This window comes from Lacerta agilis, chromosome 3 (genome assembly GCF_009819535.1).
Source record: "Lacerta agilis isolate rLacAgi1 chromosome 3, rLacAgi1.pri, whole genome shotgun sequence".
Classification (NCBI taxonomy): Eukaryota; Metazoa; Chordata; class Lepidosauria; order Squamata; family Lacertidae; genus Lacerta; species Lacerta agilis.
In genome coordinates, this window is record NC_046314.1 from 17,366,078 (window position 1) to 17,390,957 (window position 24,880).

The window sequence follows — 24,880 nt, forward strand, 5'->3', positions numbered from 1 at the left end:
TTGGTTATGGACCTGAGTTGGTAATAACTTAGGTACCATTGACCTAAGTGCTCTCTGTGGTGGTCCAACAGGTTTGGAATTCCCTTCCATTGGACCTGAGTCAAGTTTCTACCTTCTAGGCTTTTCAGAAGACTCTGAATACTTACTTTTCTTCCCCAATCGGCCTTCCAGGCGTTATTTTTATTAGACAGATGATTGAATTATGATTGAATTATGTTCTTTCTGGCTCTGTTACTTTTTTGGCTTTAGTGGTAGTTTCAAGTTTTAAAAATTGTAATTATTGTTGTTTTATCTTTTGTTGTTTTTGGATGGGCCTTTGCCCAGGAAAGCAGCCTAGTTTTTAAATAAGCAAATATCGGCAAAGCTATGTCTCATGTTTGCACATCTACAATGCTGCTATCTGACTTTATATTGTCAACGAGCCAGCAACAGCAAACATTAAACAGGACAGGGAGCGTTTCTGAGACTGATCTCAAAGAGCCATTGCATCATAAGTTAGGTCAGGTTAGCAAGATTTGACTTCTTGGTTGGAAAATATTGCCTGGAATAAGAGCACAAAATCAAGTGCTCAAAACATGTTGACAACTGGAGATAAGTTTTTGAAAACGGCTGTTATATAGCCGTAGTCCTACATTCACTTCCCTGGAACTTTCTTTTGAGCAGACATGCATGCGATTACACACTGTAAAACTATAATCCTAAGTATATATATTCACAGATGTAAATGCCACTGAAATCAATGGGCCTACTTCGCAGTAAGCAAAGTAAAGAAAGGAAAGAAAGCTCACGTTGTAATTCACTTTTTCCAGATGTAAATGTGGAACAGGGTACAGGTAGCCAGAGTCTTGCACACTTCAGAGCCTTATTTTAGATCTATGAGAGACGGTTAGGTACTCGCAACTCAAGAGATTTACAGTTTAATCGTGTAGTCGTCTGCTCAGCAGAAAGCCCCATTGAATTTAAAGGAGCTTACTCTCAGTTAGTGTGTATAGGACTGCAGCCTTAAATAGGACATCACACTTCAAACACAGTAAACCTATGTCTGCTAGCACCCAGAATGAGATAAAACCCCTTTTTTAAAATTCCATTCCTATAATTCTCTTAAACATTTCAAGCAAGCATCTCTGGGTGTGTAGCCTAAGGTGAGTGATTATAGCAGAATTATGTGTCAGATAGAATATGCACCCAGCTTGCTGTATTAAAAAAGAGCACACATTTCAGAGACCCAGAGTTCATGTTTATGGCACTTTAAGATGTTTTTGGAGTGCCATTCCTATCATCTCTGACCATTTGGTCATGTTTGTTGGGACTGATGGGAGTTGGAGTCCAGCAACCCTGAGGGGCACCGTGTTGACTACCCATTCAACATACTGTACTGTCATGCACGATACTCAAAAAAAGCTATTTTTAAAATAAAATTCTACATGGTGAGTATTTCCTAACTGCATTGTTATGTGACAAGATATCATATTCTGCAGACACACTGAAAGCCAGCATTCTCAAGGACGTGGTAAATCTCGCATTTCACCAGATGGGATATATTCGCGAGAAGCATGTGTGAAAAACAGGAGATGAAAGTTACTTTGGTGATCACTTCTGCCATGGCAAATAATAAATGGGAGAATGAGATTGTGGGTCTTGCGAAAACATAATGCATTGCAATAGGTGTATAGTGGTACCCCGGGTTACAAACACCTCGAGTTACAAACACTTCGGGTTACAGACTCCGCTAACCCGGAAGTAGTACCTCGGGTTAAGAACTTTACCTCAGGATGAGAACAAAAATCGCGTGGCGGCGGTGTGGTGGCAGTGGGAGGCCCCATTAGCTAAAGTGGTACCTCAGGTTAAGAACGGTTTCAGGTTAAGAATGGACCTCTGGAACGAATTAAGTTTGTAACCAGAGGTACCTATTTGTATTCAATTACAAAATGACTCCTGCAAAAAGTAACATTATTTGGTGATTGTTGGGATTCAGTTTAGAGATGCTTATCTATCTATCTGAGAGTTGTTAGGAAACTCTTAACTGGCAACGGTTCCCAAGATTCTTTGGGGAAAGCCATGGTATAGGGGTGCTTTAAATAGATGGTGTGGGTGAACCCTTTGCTTTCATCTCAGGGCACAAAATATCTTGAGCTGACCCTGATAATCATGTAGAGTAAGTCAGTATTCTTACACCCCTTTCCCAATGGAGGAGGGTTTGATGCCTTGCCTTCCATTCATATCAGAAAGGATGGGTCTCTGCCCGCACATGTATGTCTGTAACTGAGTGCATACGTATATTTGCGCAGTAGTGTAGCATGGGTTGCCTGTGTCCGGGATAACCACGCTCGTGTAGGGGGGCAGGCACAGAGCCTGCTGCAGCAGCCTACCCTTCACTGCTGATGCCGCTGGAGTGACCGAGCTGTGGCGGTCTGACAGGCCACACATGTCACCAAGAATGCCACTTTTCACTGTGACCGTGTGCCTTTATTTCGATGCAAGCGAAAGTAAACATGTATGTCTGTAACTGAGTGCATACGTATATTTGCGCAGTAGTGTAGCATGGGTTGCCTGTGTCCGGGATAACCACGCTCGTGTAGGGGGGCAGGCACAGAGCCTGCTGCAGCAGCCTACCCTTCACTGCTGATGCCGCTGGAGTGACCGAGCTGTGGCGGTCTGACAGGCCACACATGTCACCAAGAATGCCACTTTTCACTGTGACCGTGTGCCTTTATTTCGATGCAAGCGAAAGTAAACATGTATGTCTGTAACTGAGTGCATACGTATATTTGCGCAGTAGTGTAGCATGGGTTGCCTGTGTCCAGGATAAGCATGGGAGAATGAGACTGTGGGTCTTGCGAAAACATAATGCATTGCAATTGGTGTACAGTCGCACCTCGGGTTACAAGGAGGGCGCCAAAACCCGGCGTCTGCAGGAAACGATCAGCTCAGCCTGTGCACCTTCATATTCTTACGCTTTGAGACTGCTTTCCCAAATCCGTGTCTCGGGTAGAAATAGGGACAACACTCTTCAGAGATCCCTGCTGGTCTCGCTGCCAGAGCCGCCTTTCCCATAGGGCTTAGTGGTGCGTCATGCCAGGGCGCCAGCCTTTTGGGGGCGCACCAGCAAGTGGGGGAGATGTGCAGCTTTGCCGGCGGCCTCCCCTTTCCCTGCACACCCGCCAGCTGTGCCCCGCCAATCATAAGGCTGGCGGGCGTGCAGCTTCCCTCCCAAGCCTCCCAAGCCTCTGCAGGGATCGCTCTCCTCCCGAGAAGGCTTGGGAGGGAAGCTGCACTCTCCTCTAGTGGAGGCTTGGGAGGAGTGCAACTTCACTCTCAAGCCTCTGCGAGGATCGCTCTCTGCAGCGGCATGTGGGAGAGTTGCCCCCCCCCCCGATGGCTGGCAGTGCGCAGCTATGGCCACCGCAACACTATCCATGGTAGTTTGGGGGCGATGGGCGGATATTTGCACCCCGGCGCCGCATCTGCTAAAGACGGCCCTGCTTGCTGCAAATCTCGCTGCCTCTTCTCTCACTTGCCCTTTGCTTGCTTCCCTTGCCCTCCTGCATGGGGGTGCCTGGTTGCGAAACCCTCAAAATTATACGCCCAGCACCACGGCCCCCCTGCCAACCCCCACTACGCCCCTGTGGTTGTGTGGACTTTCCATCTGATACCCATAGTGACTACAAACCAGCCCGCTCTCTCCCATCACCTTCCCATAATGCAACGAAGAAATGAAACGTAACAGCGCAGACTTTAATGAAGGGAAAAACAGGATGCCAGTAAAGGAAAGGAAAGGTGCCAGACATGAGTGTCACGCCGTATCTTTTGTTTTGCAGGAAGCGATATGTTGTGCTACTCAGTTTAGCTGGAGACACGACCTCCTTGCCTCTTATTTGTGGGCTAACAGCTCAAGGCAGAGTGTCTGAATTGACAATATGGGCAAGCATTCAGTAAGGAGAATTTTGCCTAGTTACTGGAAGGGAGAACAAATCAAGCTGTTCTTTTGACGCTGGTCAATCCCGGACTCCCTGCAACATGGGCTTCCCCCTGTCTCCATACAAATGCCCACTCTGCTGTGTCTTGTGCCAGACGAAAGCGTGTGCCCAAAGAATGTACGTTGTTCACATAAAGTACATTAAAAACAAAACAAAACAAGGAAGTTGGCTATATAACATAACGGGAGCCAACACAGAGTCCAGATGATTTATTCAAATCTTTAAATTGGTCCAAGAGACTCTGATCTGTTAGAGGGAAAAGGTCTCTGAAACTATTTTGAGCAATTACCAACCAACCTGATAGTGAAAACACACATTCAGATAAAACGAGAAATGGTTGCAAAGCAGCAAATTTATCTCAAAACAACATAGGTTGTTTTTTAAAACCAGTTTTGGCTTGGCTTTACATTCCACAGCATGATTTTTATTTTTTTTTGATAATTCGGCTATTTCTAGAATACTTTTGAGCAAACATCAAATCTGAACATAATTTTGCAGAGGTGCGCTTCAACAAAGGGCTGATCTATGAAGATTTTTAAACTCTTGATATCAGCATTTTTTTAAAAAAAATATTTCTCATGAGGAACATAAGGAAGCTTTCTCTTTGTTCTGAATTCAGGGAAAGACTTGTCTTTTTTGCTGCTTTGAATAAACTGATAGCTCTGCAAAAGACACAGAGAGAGAGAGAAAGAGAAGGAGGGAGGGAGGGGGAGAGAGAGAGAGAGGAGAATGGATTAAAAGGTAAAAATGTAGGTAAGAAGTTCAGAATAAAATCCATTTTGAGTAATATTTATTGTTAACTACTAATAGCTGCAGAGCCAGAGCACACCTTACAGCTTCTACATGTGATGGTGACTAAAATGTCCCTCTGCTTGGCAAGTCGAACTAATCCTAGCTATAATAACTAGGGCTGTGTGTAGACTCCTCAATCCACCCTGTGGCCCCAATCTGTGGCCCCCAAATAAGGGTGATTCTCCTGATGCAACACAGGGGTACCCACCCCACCCCCTGGATCCATCCCCCAAACAATTCAGGGATGAGACTAATAGTTGTTTTTAAAATGGGTTTTTAAAATAGGGTTTAAAAACAGGGGTAGGCAACCTAAGGCCCATGAGCCACAAGCAGCCCATGGGGGTTGTTTAATCACTCTACATGCCACCCACAAACTGAACTGCCCGCTCGGCGAATCCCCACGCGCTGCACTAAAGTGGCGCAGCGCGGGGACTCGCTTCTGAGGTGCCAGAAATTGCGTCTGCGCATGCTCAGACGCCGGAAATCATGTCTGAGCAGACGCAGACACCGGAAATCGTGGCTGCGCGCGTTCACACATGCGTGCGATCCAGCCCACGGAGGGATCTCCGCTGGAGTGAACCAGCCCAGGTGAGGTAAACCTTGCCAACCCCTGTTTTAAGAGGTTTGGGGAATGTGCAGGAGGGACTGATTCTGCATGGAGCTGCTTCCCAAGCAGCATCTCCAACCCACAGGAAAAATGGCTGCCCTCAACAGCAGTTGTACTTCATGCCGTGTAGCTTAAAAATGGGTTTCAGCACTATTTTGAGGTCCCTCTTCCCCACCCGCTTTTAAGACCGCAACCTGACAAAGGGATAGGCCTCGTTTGGTGGTACCTGTTTCCTGAGCCAAATAATTCCTCTCAGCCTTAAACTGAACGGAGTAACTGGGAAGCAGGGTAAAGATTCCTCAGAGACCGCGAAATGGCAGGCATGTGAGCTGAGCCATTAGCTTTAGCCATTAATCCAAACAGTTATTAATTAAATGTCCAAATGATGTAGTCCTTCCATAGATGACTCAGCCAGGATTTATACTTGTAGTAATAATACATTGGAGGGGGAAGTGGAGCAAAATACAAGTCTAGCCTTTCAAGCTGGCGGAATGCGGCCTTGCTTTATAAATGAGGGCATTAGAAATCACAGCACCAAGATAGGAAACTGACATTTTCATGGCACAACAGGGCTTAGCGTTTTGTGAACAACAACAAAAAAGAGGACTGAAATAAGAAAGAAAGAAAGAAAGAAAGAAAGAAAGCCAGTAGTTTATGCATTTGAAATATTACAGAAAGTGGAAAATGTGAATCATTGTCTACGTTTATATTTTGGAAAGCAGATTGTCTGCCTGTATGTGTCTGCCACCTCTTGAGAGATCATTGCCAAATTTGCCACAATGGTTCCTGAGAAGGAGGTGGAGATGGCTGATGATGTTTGGACACCGTCCGCCATTTTGAATCAAGTTAGTAGACCAACGCACCACCCTTGCATTGCTTTGTCTATCTTTTTGGCATAGGTTCAGCTTCTTCTTGAGATATTTTCACCAAACTTCACCCCAACAAATTGGTCATGTCTGGACCAGGGGAAGTGAAGAATGACCCTACTTGCTGCCCAGCACACTAACTATTGGTGAACCAGTCGCTACGGGGCAGTTTTTGAGGACATCTAACCTGAACCTGAGGCTCCAGTACTTTGGCCACCTCATGAGATGAGAAGACTCCCTAGAAAAGACCCTGATGTTGGGAAAGATGGAGGGCACAAGGAGAAGGGGACGACAGAGGATGAGATGGTTGGACAGTGTTCTCGAAGCTACTAACATGAGTTTGGCCAAACTGCAAGAGGAAGTGGAGGATAGGCGTGCCTGGTGTGCTCTCGTCCATGGGGTCACGAAGAGTCGGACACGACTGAACGACTGAACAACAACAACAACAACAACACCCCGATCTGCTCCAGGATGAGCAACCTGGATATAGATTACAGTTTCTTCACAGAGCTGAAAGTCAAGTGAGAGTCATGATCATTGTGGTGTATACTCTCATTTCTTTTCTTCCACCATTGCAGTGCTTTAAAATCCAGCAAAACTTTTTGAACAGAGGCAATAATGGTCTAAAAGCAATTAAGGTGTTTACTTCAGGGAACAATGGCATCATCGAACTATCTTCAACTCTTGGGTTGGTGGTGTGGGGGGAGATCAACTGTCTCTTCTCAAAGTTTCCTGTTATACATGCATCCAGCCTATATTTATTTTAGCAACACCCACACTGGCATAAATTAAATCAAAACAAGGAACATCCATAAGAGAACAGATTGTTAGTGGGTGTTACAGTGTTTTCTTTCTTTCTAGAATGGTTGTGAACTATTTGGAAATTAAATAGAACACTGTGTAGGTGAAAGATAAATGCTAAAAATGTCGACTGACCACAAGATTTGTTTCAGACCCCTGATTAAGTGCTTCAGAAAACAGCCCACCTTGGTTTGAGGCATTTCATAGACTGCTTGATTTGACTCAGGCTCTATCCAAGTCTGCTTTGTTATTCTCCTCCCACCCCCATTTACTATCGGGACATCAAATGCTGCTGTATATATACCAGTATATATATTTTTTTACAGAAGTGGATGAAATTTGCAAGCATATTAGTCCCTCAGAGTGGATAAAGCTTGCCAAATCATGCACAAATGGATCCAGGAGCTTTCGGGCTGAACATCTTTAAAGTGTGATTATTATTTCCCCTGAAAGGAAATAATAATAATAATAATAATAATAATAATAATAATAATAATAATAATTATTATTATTATTATTATTATTATTATTTATACCCCGCCCTTCCCCGCCAAACCGGGCTCAGGGCGGCTAACACCAATAAAATCACAACAAAAAACATAAAACAATTTATTAAAATACAGATTTAAAATACAATTTAAAATTAAATCTAAACTGCAGCCTAATTTTTAAGTAGCCCACCGATCACACCAAAAGAACGAAACATCAGGGTTAAACAGGGTTAAAATGTCTCTAATCTGTTGCATTTTGGGGTAGTATTCAGTTGTGGCACCTACCCCGTAGAATCCCTTGCTAAGTGATGTGTACCAAACTCCATTACTGTACTGTTTTAGTTGGGTGACAAAAACGTGGCTGTTAAAATGCCTTTGGTTCATTGTTCTCCTTTCTGTGTTTTATCTTTGATGTTAGTTTCAATAGCTGTTTTGGATTTTGTTGCAAGCACTTGGCTTTATATTCAATTGTTGTGATGTTAACGAGGATTGTTATATAATTTGCTGCTGTTTTGTGTTCTGAATTGTAAGTCACCTTATGTTTCTTTGACTTTTAAATAAATAAATATTAAATGTTTCTGTTCGGTTTTTTTTGTTTTTGTTTTTTTGCATTCTAGCTGGGAGGCCTCATACAAACCATAGTCTACCAGTTTGGTTGTAATGGCTAACTATGGTTTGATTGTACCAAGAAGTCTTTCATTAAACTTAGTGTGAGAGCGGAAGAAGAAATATATGAGCACAGAGCTTATTTCCAACTCTCCAAACTATGGTTTGCAGGAACAGCAACATTACATCTGAACCGAATAAGCTGCAGTACTAAGACTAGCCAATTTTGCTCCATTGACTTAAATCCAAGGACATAAACTTAACAATAGGTGGACGAGATACTATATTTGGCCATATAGAACGACTCGCAGTTTAAACAACCATTGTTGAAATAAGAAGCTTTAAACAAAGAATTGCTCATAAAAAGACAGTTATTTTTTCAAATGATATGTGCGGAGAAGAATATCTACTTGTGAATGATTCATCAGTGAGGGTGTTCTGACATTCTGACTTGTTAGTCATTTACCTTGCTCCTGTATGTCAATACATCCAGTCACTTACACTGTCTCCAGTACTTTCTGTGTTTATAACACTCTAGAGGTAACCGAACAAGCTGTACGAGCTGAAATTAAACCACACAGGGAGCTGAACGTTCTTTGTGCTGAGCACAGCAGGGTGGTTCCAAGGAGTGTTTGGAAGTGCTTGCAAACTACCAGATCTAATCCTGATCTGGGCAAGGATTGCATAGAAAGCCATAACTTTTGCATTTTGCTCCAGCCTCTGGCCTGCTCTGCTTTATCCAGTTCCAGGTGTCACAGTTTAGAAAAGGTTGCAGGCAAATTAGAACGGGCTCCAAGGTATGGAAGACGAGTCATATCAGGGAAGGAGTGGAGCAAATGGCACTGGGAAAGGAAAAAATATAAAGGAAAAATCCTTCTCCACTGGAGCATCAATTTTGCCTAAAATCCAGCAGCTGAGTCACAAGACTTACAGATAGCTGCCTGTACTTCACCTGAGGAAAACTCAGCTATGGGACTCCTTGACACAAGGGAAATGCTGTGGCAAAGGATTTAGCCATTTCCAAAGAGGGATAGATATCTGTAGAACATGATAGCAGTGATTGCCAACTGATTGTGCCAATCTCTGCCTCTGTCTGCCACCATCATGTGACTGGTTCTAGCATTGCACCACCATTTTGTGACCGTTGGGCCTCAGTAGGCCTAATTATCAACAGACCCTGATGTTGGGAAAGATGGAGGGCACAAGGAGAAGCGACTGGCATGAGTTTGGCCAAACTGCAGGAGGCAGTGAAAGATAGGCGTGCCTGGCGTGCTCTGGTCCATGGGGTCACGAAGAGTCGGACACAACTGAACGACTGAACAACAACAACAACAATTATCAACAGGAAGTTCAAGAACCCGGGCCCTACAACACCCTCCACAGTGCCACAGCCTCACCTCTTAAATCCTACCCCATTTGCACCTTCCTCCTTGTGTATTTCATTTCGTTGCAACTAAACATACCTGTCTGACTTCGGAATGACTCAAGAGTGGTGGATGGGGACTAAGAGTGGAAGAGATTATTTTAGGTGCTAAGGGTGAATGGAAGCAGACCTAAAGATTATGATTAACCTTTGATAACCTCCTCGGGGAAAGGAATTTCACTCAGGAAAATATATCCTTTTCCTGGAAGCAAGTGTCTGGAACCAAGTTGCAGCTTTCCTCTTTCTTATCTATATGAATCACCACCGTTCGAGAGGTCAGAGTTATGCCAAGCGGGACATGGCATCTGTCTTCCGAGGCTGTTTATATATGAGACTTAAGGCATCTCTTGCCTCAGCTAAGCTTATAATGCAGAATGTAACGCTACAGTGGCCTCTTCTGATTTCTCTTCCACATCATCAGCAACCAGATGTTAACATACACAGTGTGAGATTCAGGCACAACTGCTTTGCTCCTCTCTTCAGAGAGCCAGTGTGGTGTAGTGGTTAAGAGCAGTAGACTCGTAATCTGGGGAACCGGGTTCGTGTCTCCACTCCTCCACATGCAGCTGCTGGGTGACCTTGGGCTAGTCACACTTCTTTGAAGTCTCTCAGCCCCATCACCTCACAGAGTGTTTGTTGTGGGGGAGGAAGGGAAAGGAGAATGTTAGCCGCTTTGAGACTCCTTCGGGTAGTGAAAAGCGGGATATCAAATCCAAAACTCTTCTTCTTCTCTTCTTCATGCAAGCGATGAAACAAACCAGGAAGCTGCAGTAAACCATAACTTCCTGCATGTCCAAACTTGGAACTATGGCTACTGGTTTCTCAGCAACCCACGATACAGATGTCAGCTTTAAATCATGATTTCATATTATGGCTTGTCTGAAAGCCATGAACCAGAGTTTCCCTGTTGACACTTAACGTGATGAGTTATTATTTCTGACTTCCTGGCTTGTTCACTCATTTACGTGGAAAGAGGAACACAGTTGCTGCATGTGGGTGCCTGAAACCAGTGCATTTATCAATGAAGCCACTGTTGGATGTCTGAATCAAAGCCTCTGCAAAGGATGGGTGCTGCGCCAGCAGAGTTGGAGAGTAGGCTACAGATTGTGTAGGAAGCATATTGCATTTGAAGTACATCCACACCTTGAAAAATGCTGGTGTGCCCTTATTGTTCAGTAGAAATCTAGTTTCCGGCAGCACATCAAAATCAACAGGCGCGACAAATTCTTGCAGTTGTACAAAAATCCCATGGAAGAACCCAGAATTCCCCACTGTACTTCTTGACTGCACTTGTTAAAGGAAACGGCTCATTAAAGTAATTCAGTTGGCAAGGGACTTTGTAAACACAGTGTAAAAAAAAACAACCTTGGCTAGTGGAAACAGTCATTTTGGCTATCGTTTAGGTTTACTCTCCTTGGTTCAAAAGGATTCATGTGCAGGGTTGCTCTCTTCCTATCTTATTTAATGCAATTGTAAAACATGTCAGCTAACAATCTATGACCCAGGAAACAATAATTGATTACTACAGACAATTGTGCATCGTTTGTTAGGATTTATTTTTAAAAAGGGGAAAGGGAAAACAGAGCAGAGGAAAGCCACACCAACACAGTTGCTTGTTCTTCCTCTGCTCTGTTTTCACTTTCCCCCTTTTTAAAATTAATCCTAACAAACAACACACAATACAGGCGAGAGGGCAGTGGTTTGAAGTCAGTGGAATAGGGGGACTAGGCTAGTCTTCTAAATGTTCCCCGGATGTCTCCATCCCAAAGCCTGGGAGGCTTCTGCCTGACTTAGGGAGGGAAGTGGGATGCTCTGACAGGTCCAAGAGCCCTCCTGCCACCTTCCCCAAGCCTGCCCGGCTTTTGGAAGGAGGCAGGAGGGCTCCAGCATCCCCTCAGAGGCCTGGCACCTCCTTCCCAAAGCCCAGGAGGCTTCTACCCAGCTTAGGGAGGGAGGCATGATGCTCATATGTGCAACGACGTCCCCCACCACACCCTCTCAAACTGGCACCTCTGGCCCCAGTGGCGGAAGAAGGGGGAAGGGTGGGCAGTCCGCCCCAGGGGCCGTCTCTCAGGGGGTGACAAAAAGGCACCCCGCAGGGGGTTTTCCCCGCCGCCCCTGGGCACGGTGGTGCAAACCCCCGCCATTGTGCCACTGCAGCCATGAGTGGAGGACTGTGTTGCTGCCGCTGCAGCTATGAGCAGAGGATCCCTTCGCCGCCACTGCAGCCATGAGCAGAGGATCCTGCCACCATCCGTGTGGCGCTCGAGCAGCAGCGTCGGTATCAGCCATACGTAGAAATGCCATGCATGCACCACCGGGCGGTTCACACCGCCCCTGTGGGTGGTTCACCCCGTCCCTCAACACCCCGCCCCAGGTGCCGGAGAGCCTTCCTTCGCCCCTGTCCGGCCCCTACAAAAAATTGCACCACATGCCACTGCAAGAGGTCTATTGCCCTTACATGCTATTTGTGGTCTTCTCACTCTAAGGATTGATTGGCCACTCTGGAAAATGGCATGCTAGACGAGATCCAGCAGGGCTCTCCATTAAAAACTTACACTAGTGGCCAAAATTGTGGAAACCTTTTGGGGAAAGTGTATTTCCGAGATTTGATGGCTCTTAACACCCGATTGGCTCTCTAAACACTCATGCTCATGGGCTACATTCAAATGAAGGATAGCGTACTGCATACCAACCTAGGCAAGTTGTGCTTCCTTATTCTGGTTATTTGGCTATAACTTTTGATAGAATACTGATAACAGAACGAACTTTGTTGCATTACAGTCGTACCTCTTGTTACGTCAGTCTCCGGTTGCATTTTTTCAGAATACGAACGCGGCAAACCCGGAAGTGTATACTTCCGGGTTTCGCTGTGCATGTGTGCACAGAAGTGGAGCTATAGTTGTGGACTTTTTTGGGGTGCGAACGGCACCCCAGAATGGATTGAGTCCTTAACTAGAGGTACCACTGTATCTTCTTCATTAAATTATCCTTCCATTAATATATAATGTTATAGTATTACTCAAAAATAAGTGGTCTTATGAGCCATCAAACCTCAGAAACACACTTTCCCCAAAAGGCTCTCACAATTTTGGCCACTAGTGTAAATGGCAGTTAGGTTTCTCTTTTGGTCAATTCATATTGAAGCTGGTTTGGTGGGAAATGCATAAAAACACACTGTTTACGCTGTTTCCAGGGTGCTCCCACCTCTGGTTTGGGAAGTGGCGTACAGACAATGTTCACCGCAATCCTATTCTGTCATTTCCTATGAAATGCTGAATTTTGATGCATTCTCTCCCAAACCAGTTTCAATCTGAATTGACCAAAAGAGCAACCGAGCCGCATTTTAAGCTGGTAATGTTTACGCAGCCACAGTATTTCATAAGAAACAACCGGATAGATATGGATTGTAACGACTGTTGCATTTAAACTGTTTCCCAAACAAGCAGTGGGGACACACTGGGTGTGGAGTGAACAGAAGTACCCAACCTTATTTTACAAATAAGCCGGATGTGGTCAACCAACACCTTGCAAAATTGTAGTAACTAGCATGCAATACAGGCATGTCGGTAAGGGCGGGGGGACGGACTTTTTTTTTTACTTTTATGTTGCTGGAGGTTCATAAGAGTGCAATCTGTTGAATCCAGCCATTCCTGCTAAACTTTCTGACGAAGGAGCACAGAGATCCAGTCCATCCCATAACTGTCTGTTGCTTTATAAAGGGAAGCTGAGCTTTTTCGGTCCTTTCAAGTAGGTAGCGTTGGATTTGTATGGTGACTGTGTGGCTCTTTCAGAGTCCTCAGTGACAGAAAGCAGAACTGATGATTATCTCAATACTGACTACACACAAAATTTGTTAGCCTTCTTTGGATTTCACAATATTGACATCACTTGTTTCCTGCTCAGAAAGGTCACATTAAGTTCCCCTCTGAAGTTTAAAAGTGAACCCTGCATGTTCTTTTTTTTTTTTTTACAAAATGCAATGACCACCCACCCACCCACAAAAAAAACTTATCCTAAAACGATAACTATAGGACTAATTGTTACAAGGCCTGATTTTTACATTTTTTTTAAAAAAACACAAGTTTCATAACTTTTCTGCTCTTCCCCCCCCGCGCGCCCTCATCTGAAGATGACACATGGTACTTCTCTGATTGGTGAACCAATTAGATTGTATTTCCGAGATTGTTGAAAGAACCTATTGGTTAATTGGCAGGGAAGCATACATTAAAAAATAACTGTTTGCGAAAGTTATTGTGCCGTTTCAATTTTTCAGTCAAGCGATACATCTGTTAAAAAAACAAACTATAATTCAAACATATAGACAGAATTTGTTTCCATGTAAACATACCCAAGACCATACTATTAGGCTGTAATCCTACATGCATTTACCTGAGAGTAAACACCACAGAACTCAATGAGATCTACTATTGAGTAGATATGCGTAAGACTGCACTGTTAGGCTGCTTCCACAAGAGATACTGCACAATCCCATACATCTCTACTCAGAAGTAAGTCCCAATGAATTCAGCGGGCCTTACTCCCAGGTAAGTGGGCATGGGTAGGTGTATACATACCATTTCTCTCTATGGCAGTGTCAGATTAACCTGCCTTATATTTTCCTCAAGAATGTATATTTTCCTATACGTTGAAAACAAAGCACCTATGAAGTGTTTTCAGGGCCAATTTGCAACCGGCACACAAACAATAACAAGAGCTTCCTACCTCTTCCTGCTAAGCCCTTCAGTTTATTTACTTCCTTACTTGAATTTCTATCCTGCAGTCTTCCCCAAGTGAGTAACCGCATGTTGTAAAGAGCAAAATAAAACAAGGCCAATTGAAATAACCTGCTACAACAAAGACCGCATCTCATCATAAATAACTGGGGGCCCGAGGGGAATTAAGGAGGAGAGAGCAGCTCACGGTGGTGTTTATGGTATCGAAATGCCTGATCCTCTTCTTTCATCTTGCACACAGTCCCAGAAGTCAGGAGAATCTGCTTATTTCTTCTTCTTTCAGTTGTGAATTCTCCTTGCTTCAGAGAGCAGCTAGTCACTTTGAAAGGAGCACCACACTAGCAAACAAAAAATACTTGGGATGCTAACAGGGGCATGGCTGGTGTGAAAGCGGGCAATAGGAAGATGGCGCTTTTAACCTTCTGCACTGAACAAATGAGAAAAGTTTTCTGAAGTTAGAAGAGAAGTAGGTGGAAGACACACCACAAAGCATGTTGCCAAAATTAGATACAAGGAAAGGGCTGTTATTATCTGTGTAGTGATGGATAAAGCTTGCTGCCTGCTCTCATTTGTCTTACTGTAGTCATCCCTACTCCCATCCCAGTCGTTCACTGCTCTTTATCTTAATGGGCTGGAGATGGGCAAGTAATAGATTTTGCAAATGGGTGCTGCCAATCTTAAACTCCATTTTTTTATTAGTTGACAGGCAGTATTCAGTTTTAAGCAGGACTCTCTCTCTCCTCTCCTCCTTGCAATCACCGAGCTCTGGCATCAGTCAACTGGATTGCTGAGGTTTGTAACTCAGCTCCTTCCAGGGTGCATAGATTCTGCGGTCTGTTCACACCACCCTGTTAGGGCAACAACATAAAATTATCACCTCTGCTGATTGGGAGGAAGATGAATAGAAAGCAAGAACCTGGAGAATACTAGAGACACTTGCAGTGACATGCAAAGGAGCAAATGGAAGTTTAAAGCCATTGGACTCAGTTATACAGCCGCATATAAAATGTTGTAAAGTGCAGTATAAAAATGTGGCACTAGATGGTGATGGTGAGCTATGGTAAATTCACTATATTTTTCAAAATGTGTTTTTAAGCATTTTCACCGCAAATAAAATGTTGTAAAGTGCAGTAAAAAAATGTGGCACTAGATGGTGATGGTGAGCTATGGTAAATTCACTATATTTTTCAAAATGTTTTTTTTAAAAGCATTTTCACTGGTTTTTTTTAATATGTGTGTAGATTCCGCCATTGTTTCCTAGCCTTCTGTATGGCAACACATTTATGGGCCCTTAGCATCACGGCTGTTTCTTGGCATACCTATCTTCCCCCTTCCAGCTGACAACTATTCACCTGCTACCTCTCCCTCTCCCTGCCTTTGTCAAAGGCTGTGAAGAGCTGTAAATTAAGGGGCAAAAGCCGAGAGGCTCTTTGTGTCATCTTCTAACAACTAATTCATTGAGAATGGGCAGGACCCATAGCAGTTACTCACTCATGGCATCATATCATATACCCTTTTATTTGAAGTGGCATCATAGAATCATAGAATCTTTGAGTTGGGACCCAAGGGTCATCTAGTCCAACCCAATGTAATGCAGGAATCTCAGCTAAAGCATCCTTCATCTCATAGGGCAACCCATGACCTGGAATATCATGACACCTTTTATTGTGGGATGTAAACACAGAGCAGCCAAACACAACACTCCTAGAGAGGACATGAAGGTAACTCAGTCCTCCAGGCTTAACTTCCTGTTTACCTGGACTGAGTTACAGGAACCAGAAGTAGGTGTGGTCTTACCTGGGAACAACATCCCAAAGATCACTCTCCATTTTGCCTCATCCTTTGAAGAAGCAGCATGCTATCTCTCAGCCTGCAGCTGAGAGAAGCAGGGGTGAAGGCTGTTCCCTTATGGAAGCAGCTTCACTGCATGTAAATACATTTATCTAAGTTTGTCTGCCTCCTTGTAGCCTGTACTGTGACTCTTGGATGTACGTGAGTAAACACTTTTATATCTAATAATCAGTGCTGTTTTGTATCCTTGCTTTTAAGAGGGAACAAGGGGAATATACCAGGAATATAGCTGGCTTAAGCAAGCCTATGCAAACGTTTTCTGCTGTGTAATGTAAACTGCTAAGGGAATGTAAACTGCTAAGTTTGGAGCTTGCTCACACAAGCTGGGATTGAGATATATAAATAATATATACTCATCCACATTCCTAAACATTCCCACAAAGGGTTATTGGCCCCAGTATTGCATATTTTTGTGTATTTTTGAAGGATTGCGTTGGATTGTATTTTTGAGTTGAGTTAGATTTTTTTGAAAGTACTTCCTGGTGAGCACATGTTTCTTTGTCTTTGTTCTTTGTGCTGAAAAGGGATTAACCCCCCTCCCCTCCCTCAGAGTTTACAGTACTCAGAGGCAGTGAAGATTTATTTGAGGTTTTTGTATTTTTGAGCATTTTTGAGTTTTTGTTTTTGGAATTTTTGACAAATTTTTGGATTTTTGAAATTTTTTCAACTTTTTGAATTTTAAGATGGCTAGTGTAGCTTTTGATAGTGATGCAGGGCTAGGAATGCCCATGCTGAATGAACGTGATTTTGTTTCATGGAAGAAACGCTTGATCGCATTTCTGGATTCAAAAGGAGTCCTGAATGCAATTAAAAATCCTAAGCCTACTGGCTCAAGTGAAGAGGATTTTGCAAAGATTAAGTTATGGAAGCTACAAAACCATAATGCCAAGACCATTATTTTCAGACTACTTCAAGAGAAGCAGCTATCAATGATAGATATTGAGAGTGATGCGTCTCAAATTTTAAAGGATTTAGAGCGCATTTACAAAGGGAGATCTGAATCTCCAGGAAGGAATGCTAGAAGCAAAGATAGCAACAATACAAGGAATGGCAAGGCTTCTAAAGCAAAGAATTCCCAGACCTTTCAGCAAAAGGCGGAAAGGAAGGAAAGATTTAAGTGCTCCATGCTGTTACAAGAGAGGAGTTTAGCTGTCCAGAATTATGAAAATGTGCATAATACGTGGATTTTAGATTCTGGAGCGAGCTCCCATTACTGTTTTGTAAAAGGATATTTTAATGAATTAAATGATCAAGAATCTGAGATCGAAATAGCTGATGGCCGCATTTTGAAGTCGGAAGGTGCAGGTTCTGTGCATTTGGAATTCAATGTAGATAATGAGTCTTTTAGAACCAGAGTGTCTGATGTTCAGTATGTGCCAGAATTGAACTGCAATTTACTCAGTGTGTCCGCTTTGGACAAGAAAGGCTTCAAGATCACATTTGAGAATGGACAATGTAGTGTAACCAAAGATGGTGAAGTGTATGCTGAAGCCAGACTAACAAATGGGGTTTATGAGCTTAATGTTTCAGAAAAGCAGTCTGCAAAAGTCGCCCATTCCAGCCAGAAGGATGAAGCAGATTTAACGCTGTGGCACCGAAGATTGGGACACAGAGACAGAAACGTCATTCTGGATCTACAAAAGAAGGATCTTGTAAGAGGTTTGCAGGTAAAAGGGAGCAACAACCAGGCTCCAACAAAATGCATAAGTTGTATAACTGAAAAGGCTGTAAAACCTTCTTTTCCACGTTGTGCAGAGCAAAGAAGTACTAAAGTTTTGGACATTGTGCATTCAGATCTATGTGGACCAATCAATGTTCCATCACTTGGAAACAACAAATATATATTGATATTTCTTGATGATTTTTCGAGATATTGTGTTGCATATTTCATCAGAGAGAAATGTGAGACAGTAGAAATGTTCAGAGACTACATTGCCATGGTCAAGAACAAGTTCCAGAGAGCTCCAGGTGTGTTGATGAGTGACAATGGAGGTGAGTACTGCTCACGTGAAATGCAAGATCTCATGTCCAAGGAAGGTATCATACATGTAACCACAGTCGCATATACCCCACAACAGAATTCGATAGCCGAAAGGAAATTCAGATCCATTATGGAAATGACAAGATGCATGCTAAAGGAAGCATCCTTGCCCCAAAGGCTATGGGGAAATGCAGCCCATACAGCCGTTTATCTCCAGAATAGATTGCCCACCAAGGGGGCAGAGCGCACACCATTTGAACTTTGGCATGGAAGAACGCCTAATTTGTCACACATACGTGTGTTTGGTAGTCTGTGTTACTATCACGTGCCCAAGGAACACAGACACAAGCTAGACTCCAGAGCACAGGCAGGTATCCTGGTTGGGTACGCCTCTGGAGGAAAAGGATACAGAGTGATGGACTTACGAACTGGTAAGGTCAGCGCACAACATGCAATCTATTTTGATGAGCATGCAAAGGTTGACACAAGGAAGACTGTCATTGACTGTTCCAAGGAGTCAGAATGGACTCAAGAACTTATACACTTTCCTTCTGTAACCCCACAAAGTACTAATCTGCCTTCTAGTGTCATAGCGCCCCCTACAGGTGATGCACCAGAAGACGCAGAGGACCAGAATCCTGGCGGCTCCAGAGACGAAGAGGATCCAGAAGGGGACATGCCAGCGTTGGAGGATGATGAAGAAGCTGATGTGGTTCAGGAACCAGAACCAGAGGTCAGACGCTCATCCAGAACCAACAGAGGTGTTCCACCGGTAAGGTTGTCCTACCTTGCAGGGTCGGCGTCACCACAGGAACCTTCCACATGGGAAGAGATTCAGCGGATGCCAACTGCAGAAGCCAGTCTCTGGAAGAAGGCCGCGCAGGAGGAGATAGATGCACTGCATCAAAATAAGACTTGGACCCTCACAGAACTACCTCCGGGTAAGAAAGCCATTGGCTGCAAGTGGGTTTTCAAGGTTAAGAAGGGGTCAGAAGGGGAAGTGCAACGCTACAAAGCAAGACTAGTAGCACAAGGCTTTTCACAGAAATATGGTGAAGATTATGATGAAACGTTTGCACCAACTGTAAGATACAGTAGCGTGAGAATGCTTTTGAGCATAGCAGCCTCTAAGCAAATGGACGTACGTCACATCGATGTTTCGACTGCGTTTTTGCATGGGGAGATTACAGAACAGATTTATATGAAACAGCCTAAGGGTTTTATAAAACCGAATGAGGCTCATCTAGTCTGCAAATTAGAAAAAGGACTTTATGGATTAAGGCAGGCTGCTAGAGCTTGGAATCAGAAATTACACAGTATGCTGGTGCAACTTGGATACAAGCAAGGAAACGCTGACAAGTGCTTGTACAGTAAGTCAAGTAATGGACAATTTTCTTATATATTGGCTTTTGTTGATGACTTGATTATCGCAACATCTAATAACAGAGACTATGTGCAAATTGTGAAACACCTCAGCAAAGAGGTGGGAGTCAAAGAACTAGGAGACGTCAAGTACTACCTAGGAATCCAAGTGGAAAGAGAAGAAGACGGATCATTTCTTCTCAGCCAGCGACAGAAAATAAATGAACTGATTGAATGCATGCAGTTGCAAGATGCAAACACAGTTGCAACGCCCATGGCCACAGACTTCCTGAAGAATCAGCAGGATTCGAAGCTGTTGCCAGATAACAGTGAATATAGGTCGGTAATTGGTAAACTTTTGTATTTAGTTACCACATGTAGACCTGACATAGCCAATGCAGTGGGGATTCTTAGCAGGAAAGTGAGTTCTCCCACTGAGCATGATTGGGCTGGTGTGAAGAGGGTGGTGCGTTATCTGAAGGGTACAGTGAACTGTAAATTAAGGTTGCCAGCTGTCAGTGACCCTAAGTTGGTGGGGTACACTGATGCAGATTGGGCTGGGGATAATGCTGACTATAAATCAACAAGTGGTCATGTTTTTATGTTTGGGGATGGACCTGTTGTGTGGGGCAGTTATAAACAGAACTGTGTAGCATTATCTTCCACAGAAGCTGAATATATTTCTGCATCGGAAGCGTGCCGAGAGATTGCCTGGCTCGATGAACTCATCAAGGACTTTGGTTTGGTGAGAAAGCAAGCTGTCAGTTTGCTGGAGGACAATCAGAGTTGCATAAAACTGACTCAGAGTGAAAAGTTCCTTGCCAGGACAAAACATATAGGTGTGAGGTACCATTATATACGTCAGGCAGTCCAGGATGGACTTGTGGAACTGTCGTACTGCTGCACCAATGAGATGGCTGCGGACATCCTGACGAAGCCCCTCCCAAGAGAGAGTTTCCAGAATCTACGTGTCAAGCTGGGACTCTGGGTGGTGGAATAAAGTTTTATATTTTTGTATGTTGTGTTCGTCTGAGAAGGGGTTTGTGGGATGTAAACACAGAGCAGCCAAACACAACACTCCTAGAGAGGACATGAAGGTAACTCAGTCCTCCAGGCTTAACTTCCTGTTTACCTGGACTGAGTTACAGGAACCAGAAGTAGGTGTGGTCTTACCTGGGAACAACATCCCAAAGATCACTCTCCATTTTGCCTCATCCTTTGAAGAAGCAGCATGCTATCTCTCAGCCTGCAGCTGAGAGAAGCAGGGGTGAAGGCTGTTCCCTTATGGAAGCAGCTTCACTGCATGTAAATACATTTATCTAAGTTTGTCTGCCTCCTTGTAGCCTGTACTGTGACTCTTGGATGTACGTGAGTAAACACTTTTATATCTAATAATCAGTGCTGTTTTGTATCCTTGCTTTTAAGAGGGAACAAGGGGAATATACCAGGAATATAGCTGGCTTAAGCAAGCCTATGCAAACGTTTTCTGCTGTGTTTTAAAAGGGAATGTAAACTGCTAAGTTTGGAGCTTGCTCACACAAGCTGGGATTGAGATATATAAATAATATATACTCATCCACATTCCTAAACATTCCCACATTTATAAGATCCCCCAAAGAGATGAAGTTCACAGATCCAAAGTATTCTGTGCTCAGCTCATGCCAATTCCTGAGATTTAAAGCATGCTACAACATTTCCTCCTCGCATTTAATGCACCTATAGAGGAATGTAATCTCCATTTCCCATTTGGCCTAACCCTTAATCCACAACCACAATTGAAACGAAGATCAGATTCAACCCGTTTTTCTGTCCCTTGTCTCCCACCAACCCACCTGTGAAATTTAGGTTGCAAGCTTTCCTTTTTTCTTATTGCAGTGCAGAGACCAAAGCCACAAGGAATTAGTGAAAAATGCACTTCCAATGGGTGGGAGGGGGGTGGGGTGGAAGAAAGCATATACAAAGAAATGCCTAACACTGTCAATGCCTTTTTCCTTTCTGCTCCTGCAGAGTGAATGATGGAGCCCTCTGATCTTAAGAATTCAAAGGAGCAAGGATGTGGCAGGTGGATGCTCCTGCCGCAGGGTTCCTTGCTGGCTTGGCTTTGATCGGAAGTTGGCCCTTGTTGTTGAAAGGAGACATTTTACCTTGCCAGATTCTCTAGACTGCCTGCTCATGTCCACTGCCACAGGCCTTGTCAGACAGGAGAAAGAGCAATCGCTCACCCCTTCTCCCCCAACACAAACACACACCGCCCCGCCTTCCCGTTCCCAAACAACCGCCGAACAAAAGCACGCGAGCTGCCAAATTATAGTTCATTTCTATCAGGCACAAACTGTCTGAGCATGACTCATGTGCTCATTATATTCCTGTGTTCTGCAAGACATTATGCAGGTGTTTCTTACTGTCGTGGAGTGTTTTCTTTTTACAGAGAATACCAAAGCTGGCTTTCAAAGATCGCCCGTGTCCTCATAGCTCTGTGTTTGGCATCCTGCGTCTCATTGTTCCTTCAGCCAAGATGATAATTGGAGTCAGGTTACCCGGTGTGTCAAGCGCCAAGCACTCCTTTACCCCTGCTTCATATTAATCAGATTGCAGTGCAGACAGGTCTTTCTGGACCTCCCGCGCTTTCTCATCTGTCACTGTCCAAAGGTTCGACAAGATATTGAGCCTTGCGTGAACAGGTTTACTGTTGTTTGCTCCTCAAAACATCCTGCGGTTAAATGTGCTGCCAGAAGCGTGGAAGGAATCTGTGCAAAAATATATAGCTAAGAGAAGAAGAAGAAGAAGAAGAAGAGTTTGGATTTCCTATCCTGCTTTATCACCACCCGAAGGAGTCTCAAAGCGGATAACATTCTCCTTTCCCTTCCTCCCCCACAACAAACACTGTAAGGTAAGTGAGGCTGAGAGACTTCAGAGAAGTGTGACTAGCCCAAGGTCACCCAGCAGCTGCATGTGGAGGAGCGGAGATGCGAACCTGGTTCACCAGATTACAAGTCTACCGCTCTTAACCACTACACCACACTGGAAGAAGACAACATTTATTGATCACATTTTTATACCACCCTTCCTCCAAGGCGCTTAGGACATTAAACAATGTTCTTCCTCTGTCTTCACATTTTTTTTGGTTGATTAATTTTTATTTTGCTATTAAACAGATATAGGAAAATATGAACAATACACAATAAGAAATACAAAGCTACAAAGAATATCATAAAATTGTGCGAGTACTTGGAGCTCGCGAAACTGACAGATGCAGTAAGAGATTACCCCCCCCAAAAAAAAAAAATTGTGAAAGAAGAATGGGAATGTCTAAATAATTATTTGAGGGGCAAGGGTGCATTAACAAAGACCTGGTTATGTCTAGAATGATACCGCATAGGGAAATATTCCCTGATTCCAAGAAGAGGGATTCCATGGAACGCAGATAGAAGAAATTGATAGGATTTAATGATCTGTTGTGAATTTGACGGAAGTGTACAAAAAAGGACTGGAAGGCTCGTCTATATGCTTTTGTCCTTGTTTTTAATTTTTGTGTGTGTTTATTTTTACTGTCTTCACATTTTTATTGAGGACTGGATGGATGTAGAAGAGTGGTGGAATCTGCTCCCACCCCCCACCCCCAGGAAGGCGCACAGGAACATGATTTTGAACCTGGGGATTGGTAGTGGGACCCCGGCCACACCTCAGAGGAGTGGGCGAGCTGGGAAATGCTAGAATCAGGGCCCTTGAGGAATAGCGAAGAGACAGGACAGGGTGAGGAGGCTTCAATTTTGGATGCAGGCACCGACAGCAATGACAGAGCGGAGGCAGGCCCTGCAGTTCTCCCTCAGAGGCACCGCACAGCTTCTCTGCTGGCAGCTTGCCACTCTCCCACTCTGAGAACAAGGCATTGAAGGCATGTTGCCGTGCAGTGAGCCAGGCAGATACAGAGGGAGTCAATAGGAGCTTGCCCTAGCAGAAGAGCACAGAGGGAGGGGCCTGACACAGAAGGCGGGGCTACACGCCAGTTCGAACAACTCTTTCATTAAGACAGGTTTACCCAAGAAAAATCTCTGTATGTGTTCTCTGATTTGCTTTTCTTAATAAAGAAATCCTGCCCAACTAGCAGTTCAAAAGCTCGTCAAAGTGCAAGTAGATAAATAGGTACCGCTCCAGCGGGAAAGTAAACGGCGCTTCCGTGCGCTGCTCTGGTTCACCAGAAGCGGCTTTGTCATGATGGCCACATGACCCGGAAGCTGTACACCAGCTCCCTCAGCCAGTAATGCAAGATGAGCACCGCAACCCCAGAGTCGGACACGACTGGATCTAATGGTCAGGGGTCCCTTTACCTTTAATAAAGAAACTAACTGCAAGTTAGCCGAGCGTCCCTCTCTCTCTCTCTCTCTCTCTCTCTCTCTCTCTCTCTCTCTCTCTCTCTGGGCTGCTCTGCCTGTTGGCTCCTTGACAATGTTATCTTTAGGAGAACATCATCATCATCATCATCATCATCATAATTTATTTGTACCCCGCCCAACTGACTGGGTTGCCCCAGCCACTCTGGCCAGCATATATAAAAACATAATAAAACATTAAACCTTCCCTATAAAGGGCTGCCTTCAGATGTTTCCAAAAGTTATATAACTACTCATCTCCTTAACATCTGATGGGAGGGCATTCCACAGGGTGGGTGCCACTACCGAGAAGGCCCTCTGCCTGGTTCCCTGTAATTTCACTTCTTGCAGTGTGGGAACTGCCAGAAGGCCCTCGGTGCTGGATTTCAGTGTCTGGGCAGAACGATGGGGGTGGAGACGCTCCTTCAGGGATACAGGACCGAGAATGCAGACTGAGTCAGACCACTGGTTCTCTGGGGAACCAGACCACTGGTTCTCTGGCAGTGCTTCTCTCGGGAATTGTTCAGACAAAAGTCTCTCCCAGCCCTTCCTGGAGGTGCCAAGGATTGAACCTGAGAACACCTGTATATTAAGCAGATGCTCTACCACTGAGTTATGGCTCTGTGACATAGGTTAGATAGTGACTAGCCCAAAGCCACCTTGTGAGCTATGTGGTTGAATGAGAATTCAAACCAGAGGGCTGGGGTGTGAACTGGCTAGTTTTGGACATGGAAGAGAGGACTTCAAGGACTGCTTTGTCTTGAGAGGAACTAGCTTCTCTTGAGAAGATGCCATCGCAAAGAGAGCTCCCAGCAACCTCCTCTTGCACAATCCTCACATTGCATTTCCAAAGGAATTCCAGCACAAGCCCCGAGGCTGCCTCAAAGTCCTGTGGGTGATGTCATGTCTGCAGCAAACGGGGATGGCAATAATTGCCCATTATATGTATATTTTTGCAGGGAGACACACAAATGCAGCTTCAGAAAGAAGCCTCAAGCTCCACGGGAGGCCATCCCT